The sequence below is a fragment of the Dermacentor andersoni genome, chromosome 5 (assembly GCF_023375885.2).
Source record: "Dermacentor andersoni chromosome 5, qqDerAnde1_hic_scaffold, whole genome shotgun sequence".
NCBI classification, from domain to species: domain Eukaryota; kingdom Metazoa; phylum Arthropoda; class Arachnida; order Ixodida; family Ixodidae; genus Dermacentor; species Dermacentor andersoni.
This window is the reverse complement of record NC_092818.1, coordinates 57,005,063-57,016,075: the sequence shown is the minus strand read 5'-3', so window position 1 is coordinate 57,016,075 and position 11,013 is coordinate 57,005,063.

Genomic DNA, 11,013 nt, shown 5'->3' with positions numbered 1-11,013 from the left:
TTGCTTACTGCGAATGAAAATACTGCATCAATGAGCGCCATTCTTCAGCATATAAGTTCATGGTATCAAAAATTGATGATGATGATGATGTGTTGTGTTTAGTGGCGCAAGGGCCAGGTTTGGCCAAAGAGCGCCATGACAAGTGTTAATGTTGACGATGTATTATGGAAGATGTGACTTGGCTGTAAAGTGGCCTAAAAATAGTCGCTGTAAAGTGCGTAAAATCTACGTGCTATAAAATTATGGCGATGATTAATGACGAATACTATGACCATTAAAATCCATCGTAGGAAAATGATGCAAAATAAAAAATATATAGGATGGTAAAATTACTTGGAGCACTGCTGCCTCGTCAGAGCCCTTGAAACACAAGGGCCTAGAGGCATGTGCTATACTAAAGAGCTATCGCAGCGCCATCCTCTGAATAGAGGACCTGCTACAAACATGTGGGGTTAAAAACATGCAAGACAACATCTCTCAGAAAACTTAGGACTGCGTTGGCGTCAAATAAAGGTTCTGGGCCGAGTAGCATTACGGGATGTAGGGGGATGTGCTGCTGGTATGCTAGGGAAAAATGTTTCCTTCTTTCAGATTCGGCTGCCCGACACTCCAGGAGAACGTGGAGGACGGTCAGCCTCTCCCCGCACCTACCACAGGTTGGAGGATCATTTCCAGTGAGTAGAAAGTTATGTGTGCCAAAAGTATGTCCTATCCTTAGACGGCAGAATAGGACATCTGTCCGGCGGGATTTTGTAACAGTAGGCCAGAAACCTAATTGTGGCTTTATTACATGCAGTTTATTATTTGTTTCCAGGTCCCACAAGCGTTGCCAGTAGTTTCGCAGTTTTCTTCTTAAGAAAGGCTTCAGGTCTGTGACAGAGACCGAAGCAGTAGGATTAACTGCATGCATTGAAATTGATGTGGCCATCTGGCCTACTAGAACGTTACCCTCGATGCCCCTATGTCCAGGCACCCAGCATATAATCACATGTTGGTTAGATATATATGCTTTGCACAGTACTGAGTAGAGTTCATTAATTACCGGTTTTTTGTGGCTACAGAAAGACATCAAGGCCTTCACAACACTAAGGGAGTCCGTATATATAACTGATTTCTGGAGTTTTGATTTCTTTGCATGCTTTACAACCGACAAGAGTGCGTAGGCCTCAGCCGTAAAGATACTGGTTTCCGGATGTAGTACGTCGGATTCCGAGAAGGATGGACCGACGGCTGCAAAGGACACCCCGTCGTGTGATTCGATGCATCCGTGTAGAACTCCGTGCAGGAATATTTGTACTGGAGTTCCCGGAAATGCATTTGGATTTCAATCTCCGGAGCATGCTTTGTGACTTGCAAAAAAGATATATCACATTCTATTAGCTGCCACTCCCAAGGAGGTAGCAGCTTGGCTGGAGGCATTAGGCAGAGCTCGAGGAGTGGGACATGCATTTGATCACTAAGCTCCCTCACACGTAGCGAGAAAGGCTATCTTACGGAGGGACGATTATGAAAGAGTGTAGCATATGTCATATCGTTAACGGTATTGAAACATGGATGTTGAGGGTTAGAGTGGACTTTCAGGAAATATCTTTGGCTGATGTATGTTCTTTGAAGATGGAGTGACCACTCATTTGATTCTACATACAGACTTTCAACGGGACTTGTTCTGAAAGCGCCAGTGGCCAGTCGAATTCCTAAATTGTGAACCGGATCTAGCATCTTTAGCGCGCTCGGGGCTGCAGACTGATAAATCACGGCACCGTAGTCCAATCGTGATCTAATGAGGCTTTTGTAAAGATTCATCAAACATTTTCTGTCGCTGCCCCATGTTGTATGGGATAAAATCTTCAGTAAGTTCATTGTTTTTAAGCATTTCACCTTGAGATACTTTATGTGTGGAATAAATGTTAGTTTAGAGTCAAGTATGATACCTAAGAACTTGTGCTCTTTGTTCACAGGGATTTGCTGGCCATACATTTCAATATTGGGATCTGCAACGAGCCCTCTCTTTCTTGTGAAAAGCACACAAGAACTTTTGTTCGGATTCACTTTGAATCCGTTTTCGTCTGCCCACTTGGACACCTTGTTTATGCCCTGCTGTACCTGTCTTTCACATACTGTAAGGTTGCAGGATTTGAAGCCTATCTGTATATCGTCTACGTAGACGGAATAAGAAATGGCTGGGGGCAGTGAAGAACGAAGTGTATTCATCTAAACGATAAAGAGAGTGCAGCTAAGCACGCCTCCCTTGGGTAGACCAGTTTCCTGCGTAAAAGGACGTGACAGTGCATTACCGACTTTTACACGGAAGGTACGATTTGACAGATAGCTTTCGATTATGTTCAGCATATTTCCACGGATGCCCATTTCCGACAGGTCTCGCAAAATCCCGTAACGCCATGCCGTGTCATAAGCTTTTTCCATGTCAAGGAATATCGATAGGAAATACTGCTTATGTACAAATGCATCGCGGATATTTCCTTCAATGCGCACAAGGTTATCAGTTGTTGACCGCCCTTGTCTGAAGCCACACTGATAGAGATCGAGTATATTGTTGAGTTCAAGGAAATGTACGAGTCTGCGATTAATCATTTTTTCAAAGAGCTTACACAGACAATTGGTGAGAGCTATCGGACGATAACTTGCTGCTAAGGAGGGGTCTTTTCCCTGCTTCAGGACAGGAACCACAATCGCCTCTTTCCATGTAGATCGGAGGTATCCCGCAGCCCACAGAGTGTTGAAAAGTGTAAGTAGTGTAAATTGCGTGTCAGTATGTAAGTTTCTGATCATGTCATACATGACTCTGTCAGATCCCGGTGCAGTGGTTTTGCATGTATTCAAGGCAGCTCTCAGCTCGGCAATACTGAAAGGCCGGTTATAGGGTTCATTCTGTCTGGATTTTCTAATTATTGGCTTACATTCTTCTGCTTGTTTATATTTGAGAAAGGACTGAGAATAATGGGTTGAGCTCGAGACGCTCTCAAAGTGCTCCCCAAGTGAGCCTGCCTGATCTTGCAGGGTATCGCCTCGTGGGTTTACCAGAGGGAGTGATTGCGCTTGTCGCCCTATTATCCTAATAACCCTGTTCCAGACTTTGGCCTCATCTGTGTACGAGTTGATGCCCGATAAAAACTTCTGCAAGCTTTCCCTTCTGGCCTGTCGGCGGGTTCGCCTGCCTTCGGATTTTACTTTTTTAAAGTGGATAAGATTTTCTGCAGTGGGAGAAGCGCGTAGCAATCCCCACGCTTTGTTCTGTTTTTTACGTGCGATCCTACAATCGTCGGTCCACTACGGGACACGCCGTTTGCACGACAGGCCATTTACTTGTGATATGCATTTAGATGCGGCATCTATTATAAAGGCTGTAAAATACTCCACAGCTGCATCAATTTCTAACGAGGAGATGTCATGCCATGAGATACCAGTAAGAGTTCGAAATTTGTCCCAATCAGCTGTCTCAGTCTTCCACCGAGGTGCCTGTGGTGGATATTCGTTTTCTTGAGGTGTTCGTATTAGTAGGGGGAAGTGATCGCTTCCGTAAGGGTTCTTTGTAACTTCCCATTCGAGTTCGGGCAGAATAGAAGGAGAGACTATGCTGAGATCGATTGAAGAAAAGGTTCTGTTAGCTAGAGAGTAATATGTGGGTTCCTTCTTATTCAGAAGGCACGCACCACAAAAAAAAAGGAACTGTTCAACAAGACGACCTCGCGCATCTATACGAGAGTCGCCCCACAGGGAGCTGTGCGCATTGAAATCCCCAAGTACAACGTAAGGTTCTGGCAATTCGTCTATGAAGGACTGAAATTCATGTTTGCTTAGTTTGTAGTGTGGGGGTATATAAATCGAACAAATGGTGACGAGTTTATTTAAAAGAACAGCTCGAACCGCCACTGCTTCAAGGGGCGTTTGCAGCTGTAAACGCTGACAGGAAATATTTTTATGAATAAAAATGGCAACGCCGCCTGATGATACGACAGCATCATCGTGATCTTTGCGGAACTTGACATACTGTCGGAGAAAGTTTGTGTGTTGTCGTTTTAAATGTGTTTCCTGTAGACACAGCACTTTTGGATTATGTTTTTGGATAAGCTCTTGCACGTCATCAAGGTTCCTAAAAAGACCTCTGACGTTCCATTGAATAATTTGTGTCGCCATTTTGAAAGTAAATAAGTGCTGTGTGTACGGAAACGGAGGTGATGCCTTAAGTTACAGAGCTCTTTCGAGGTCCTGTAACGGGGGTTCTGCTCTTTCTGGAGCGTTCGAGCGAGCCTCGCCGCTCCTTAGGCGCTTGGTGCGCCTTGAGGATAGGTGTAGTGTCCATTGCCTCTTGTGAGGCGCCGGACACGTGCTCTTGCGAGCGAGAATTTACCAGCGAGGGCCCTGCCTTGGAGGGCAAGACCCCTGCACCCACCAGCCCGGAGGTCGATGGGGCTCCCTGGGGGATTTGGCTGCGCCGGCCGTTGCCAGCGCTGGAAGAGGCCTCTGAGGTTGGGGCAGCCTCGGCTGCGCCCACCTTCGGGTTCGATGGCCCCGTCTGCTGGGTTGGCGGAGCAGCGCTAGCTGCAACCGCCGCGGGGGCAGATGGCGTAGCTGCCGACTCACTGACTGTGGGCCGGACAGCCGCCGGAGGCCGTTGTGACGTTGCCCCCTGACGCGTCACATCGGTAAAGCTTTTCTTGGGCAGGTATGAAACCCGCTTGCGTGCGTCTTTGAAGGTGATATTTTCCGTGACTTTAATTGTAACAATTTCCTTTTCTTTCTTCCAGGATGGGCACGACCGCGAGTACGCGGCGTGCTCCCCATCACAGTTTACACAGCGGAGAGCGTTCTCACAAGTTTCAGTGGTGTGTTCTTTGGCACTGCATTTAGCACAAGTTTGGCGGCCGCGGCAGCTCTGCGACCTGTGGCCGAAGCGCTGGCATTTGAAACAACGGAGTGGGTTTGGCACGTACGGCCTAACACGGAGCTTGATGTACCCGGCCTCGATTGACTCGGGCAGGACACTTGAATTGAAGGTGAGTATTATGTGTTTGGTCGCAATCTCTTTACAGTCACGCCTCATCTTTATTCTTTTCACATTGACAACATTTTGCTCAATAAAGCCCTCCAAGAGCTCTGCGTCTGTCAGCTGAAGCAAATCATCGTCTGAGAAAACGCCGCGGGTAGTGTTCATAGTGCGGTGCGGAGTCACTGTCACTTGAACGTCCCCAAATGACACGAGACTGGGTAGCTTTTCAAATTGTTTCAGATTCTGGAGCTCCAAGAGGAGATCTCCACTTGCCATCCTTGTTGCCTTGTAACCTTGACCAAGAGCCTCAGTTAAAGACTTTGAAACTAGAAATGGGGAGATTGTGCGTACTTGTGTGTCTGACTTTTCCGAGTGAATCACATGAAATCGTGGGAAGTTGGATCTTTCAAGACCAAAGAACTTGAATACATCTTCGGTGCGCCCTCTTTTCTGAGGGCGATCAAGGAGGGGTGGGAAGGAATTTGCCATAGGAGAACTTAATTTTCGGCAATAACGCCAGCCACCCACCATGGAGCCCAACAAGGGGACGTTACAGGGACTGTAAAAACAGGTCCTGCAAACGCCAGCTGTACGTTATCACTATAACCAAATATGAGATAACCTAGGTTGGTTATTCACACAAGGTTAACCCTTGCTGCCTAGAAATATTGGAAGTAAACGAAAGCTAGGAGAAGACAGGAAAGATAAAAAAGTAAGAGAAAGACGAAGGCTGGAGGGAGAGAGAGACAGGAAAAGGCAACTACCGATTTCCCCTGGTTGGGTCAGTCCGGGGGTGCCGTCTACGTCAAGCAGAGGCCAAAGAGGTGTGTTGCCTCCACCGGGGGGCCTTAAAGGTCCAAACAACCGGCATCGGCTCAACCCCTAGGATCCCCCTTTCCCCGGACACGGCTAAGCCGCGCACGGCTATACGCGGTAGGGTCCAACCCTCGTGTGCTCGGCTACGTGGAGTCGCAACACACCAAACGCCTGCTGACGCAGACGCCCCTGCGGGGGTATCGAAAATTATGCAATCCCACGCACTATGCAAATCGATGTAAGCAAAGCTTTCTGTGTTGTTTGTTTTCATTGAGCTTAAAAAAAACGGTAATGCCGACTGCGAATTTATGATTTCTTCAGCGTACCGTGCGATACAAGAGCATTGAGTTCGTGGCAAATATAGTCTTGCGTGCACTAGTGCTCCTTGTCTACGTAGTACACAACATACAGCGAGCCATGTTTGCTTAGGCCATTATTGTGCGCCATTGTTTGTAGGCTGTGAGACGGTTGACCATTGCCATTGCTTCACACGGCACTTCGCATCGAAGCTGACGTGTTCGCAGGAATGGTGGTGCTCTAGGTGCCAAAACACTATCAGGTTATGAGGCACGCCATAGTGGCATCATCCTCATCATCAGCCTGGTTACGCCTACTGCAGGGCAAAGGCTTCTCCCATACTTCTCCGACTACCCCGGTCATGTACTAATTGTGGCCATGTTGTCCCTGCAAACTTCTTAATCTCATCCGCCCACCTAAGTTTCGGCCGCCCTCTGCTACGCTTCCCTTCCCTTGGAATCCATTCCGTAACTCTTAATGACCATCGGTTATCTTTCCTCCTCATTACGTGTCCTGCCCATGCCCATTTCTTTTTCTTGATTTCAGCTAAGATATCATTAACTCGCCTTTGTTCCCTCACCCAATGCGTAGTGGCATACTGTAGATTAACTTTTATATCCTGGTGTTCTTTAGCGTGCTCCGGAATGAAAGCGCAGGAACATTTTTGCATTTCGCTCCAGTCGAAATCCGGCTTCAGCAGCGGGGATCGAACCCGCGACCTCGAGCAACGCCATAGCCCTGAAGCTACTGTGGCATGCACAGAAATGTTGATTTGAAGTGCGACCGCTTCAGTAATGTCGCCTGCACCCTACGGTGAATAATCGCGGCTGTGTGCCTTCACGCACTGCGTCAGTTGTCCACGTGAAAAATTTGCATGGTGTTTATTTTTGAGAAATAGCAGAAACGGGCAATAGTGTGCCTTCAGTTTGCCCGCAACCACTGTCGTGTCTATAGTAGTAGAGTTTAGTTATCTTCTCACGTCGTCTTTTCGCTGCCATATACCTCCTCCATGTACGATAACTGCAAGCGCAGACTGGCAAGGACTGTAGTTTTTGCAACGCTTCTTGCAGGTGGTCACGGATAATTACAGCTTTCAAGAGCCTAATGTGACGACACCCAGGGAGCTCCAGAGGGTGCTGGGCGCATGTGACGCGATGGAAAGGTCCAAACGAGTTTTTTGCCCCGCCTTTCCTCTTTTCTACGCTCGTTCCATGTATATGCACGCTCTGAACCTCCCTTCGACACGGCGTGCAGGATAGAAACAGCACCAGTGGAAAAGTCGCAGGAAGAAGCAAAGCAAGCTTCACTTTAAAAAAGTTGCCTTTATTTGGTGGCGTACAGTGGCGTGTCGACGTGGCGTCAACGGGTCTTTTGCGGGATTCCTAAGCGGCGAGAGCCAACTCGCCGACTTAAGTACTACACTGCTTTAATAAGTGAACTTGTTTTCGCGATATATTCTCTAATAATTGTGTATTCTTGCTATCACTGTCGTACGTAATCGACACAGAGTACTGAGGCACCCTCTAATGAAATGTTTTCAATATTTGTCTGATTACTCCCGCCATTGAGTGTAAGTTTGTTGTGATCCAAATAAACGTAACTTGAGATCATTTTCTCAGAAAACGCTGAATGAAACGCTGACGTCATCCGGAACAAGATCAACAAGCGCTGTACTATTCGATACTAAGATGCCCCTATTCGCAAGCTTACTTTCGTGCTTTTTTTTTTGGGGGGGGGTGCTCTTGTACCGTAGAAATGTCCCTTGGACGTCTCTGATGTGCCCATTTTTATCCTCAAGAACCAATGTAAACTGTCGTCGCCGCAACGCCATGATGCCCTGGTGGCAGGGCACTATCGCATGTCGCGCAAGTATGACTACGCTGATTCATTTAAGTTCGCATATACTATTGTGTGCGTCATACTTCTCCACATTCATTTTTAAAACTATGCCAGTGCTCGAAAAGGCCGTCCAACTCACCGGGCCCCATTCCTCTGTTTATTTCCATGTTTATTTCCGCAAAGTATGTGTCTATCGCTGTGGTTACCAAATACGCCCAACGGTATGCTACCACTCAAGCCTTTCTGGCGACCTGAGCAACTGAAGTCGCAGGCTTTCTCCAAGACGGCGTTGACGTTCAATGTGGATATCCTCAAGTACTTTTCGCGGATTTCGCTCACCGCGTTCTCTCGAATGTGATCTCTTACACTACTCGCTCATGCTAGACACAGCACAAACACGCAACGACCTTAACCGAGTATCATTTACACGATAGTTGACATGCTGTCGGCGTACATTTACGCTGATCCCTGCGATAGGAGCGTGGTCCTGTCTTTGGTGACATTATCGGTCTACAGCCTCGCTCAACAACACCTTCTCGTTATTCATCACTTTTGTTTTGTCGAATGGAGCATATTGTATTTCTTCTGAATTTACTTTCGGCTTTAGGTGTGACCTTGCACACTCATTCTGTTACGCTGACGGCGACTGTTACCGTCAGGCGGCCGCCTCATTCTGAGCTTCGCCATCACCAGAGAGTTCAAAAAGCTCTCTTCACAAAGAAACCACCGTGATTCGAGCCCATGTATTCGCAGCATTGTGCATTTCGGAGCTGGCCACGTAGACCATTACGCTACCACATCCCCCACGAATTTCTGTTGGCCTTCCCACTTCTCGTTTTTGTTGCAGACGTAGGCAGAACGGACGCAGAAACGGAAAAAAGTAAAAATTGCCTGAGCCGCTTGCTGACACATAACCATAACTTTGGCAGGCTACTCTTTTTGGAGCGCCTGGAGGCTTGCCGCTTCGTGCAGATCGTCGGTCGTCTTAGCTTTGTTGTAAATTTCCTTTCAACGGCTCTTTTCGGTAAAAACTGAAACGCTGGACAAAAATATAAACAAAACATTCATTCTTGACTTTAAAGCAGCAACAGTTTCATCATCAGCGACTTAAACGGTCATTTACACAACTAGTGAATTTTAAGAAATAGCATAAGGATTCTATATTTGGAGGTCATGTCGCTGCCAATACAGGCCGACGATACGTACCGACAAAAGGGCATCATGCTGCCGATACACGCATCAGGTTATAAATTATGAAAGCAGAAAATACGAATGTTTTTCAGTTCTCGCAGTACAATATAGACAGCACACAAAGCACCCGCCACCATGACACATTCTCTTTCGACAACAGCGACACACAACGGCGGACTGATATTCTTCCTAAAGAGGTGTAATATTATCTTTCATAGCAGAACCGCAAGCGCAGGGAGCGCCGCGCGTATACCGCGGCCACGTACTGTAGCCGCGCTCCCTTTCCTCTAGCAATATGGCCGCCGGCGGCTTCACGCGCTTCCGTAGGCGGTGGCTGGGACTGTCACTCGAGAAGTTTAAGTACATAACCTCCTTGAATACAAACGACAGCATGGTTGCTAATATATTGTTGGCTTGGATATGTTTGGCACGAGGCCCAAGACGGCACGCTGTCTTCTAACGCGTTCTTATGTTTGCGTTCGCGTCTCTGTCTTGAAGGGACGCGCACTGTAACATGCTGCAATGGTGCTTGCGTTGAGCGTATGTAGGGCGAGAAACGCTCTTCTAAGCTGTTTGTTCTCTAACTTGTGCAGTAAATCTACGTTTATAGTATTCCCGCAATAGCAAGAGTCACGAGTATGGAAACCGCAAGCGTCACTGTGTGGTCGTAACTTCTCGTGACATCGCAGTTGTATTCCACAGACCCTGCCACTAAGGAATACGCGGCAAGGTATGGCCGATGAATAAGTAATTGCCAAGATAAGTTTTAGTAATCGTTTATTAGCAAGAACGGCGGGTGCTTATACTACCGCAAAGGAATGATGCTGGGTGGTGACTCCAATCATTTACACGCCACAGAACACATCTACACAAGAACTCAACCAGTTTCGCCAACTCTTGCTTATATTTTCTCGACCCTAAACTGCAACTTCGCCTGCCAAACGGACTCCGGCTTTTCCTCTTTTTGTCCCCCGATCCTTTCCCAATCTGCTAAGGCGTGCTTCCACTGATGTTTGCTCCTCTCCTTTCTAAATAAATCAAGACATTAATTAATTGATTAATTAATTCCTAAATTGCTGCAGAAAATTGCGTAACTTCATCTCCATAACCACCCTGTCTCTCACCTGGACTATATCATCGCAAAACAATGTTCACGGCGGCCGCATTTCGATGGGGGCGAAATGCGAAAACACCCGTGTACTTAGATTTAGGTGCCCGCTAAAGAACCCCAGGTGGTCAAAATTTCCGGAGTCCCTCACTACGGCGTTCCTCATAATCAGAAAGTGGTTTTGGCACGTAAAAACCCCATAATTTAAAAAAAATTTAAAACAATGTTGCTGTGTTCGCAAATGGCTGGGCGCCGCATATACACTTTTCTAAGAATGGCCAACAGCGCGACGTGCAATTTTCGGTGGGTGACGAGACAGTATAGAGCCCCTTTTCCGCCAGTTCCACACTCAGCGCTTGGCTCCGTGAGCTACTATTAGCCGTTAGGACGAAGTAGAATATGAAAGAAACCTAGCTGGACTGGTCGCGGGCAGCTCTTTTCAGATTCATGATGTGTCGATTTAAAATATAAATTTCTTATCTAAGCCTGAATGACTGCGGTAGCTCAAGTATTGGTCACATCATTTTATCATACGAGTGTTCAGATTGGAAACGTTTGGATGCGGAGCAAGTTGCGAAGTTGTGTGCGTAATTAACAAAGCAACGTTAATTAGGTTTTCAATAATTGATCTGGGGTGGCTAAAGAAAACGAGGAGTTTGGAGCCCGTCGTCGAGATAATCCAGCCGAGCGCGGAGTTCCTGATCAAACATGCTTCTGCAAGAGCCATGCGAACAAGAATGCTCCATGTAAACGC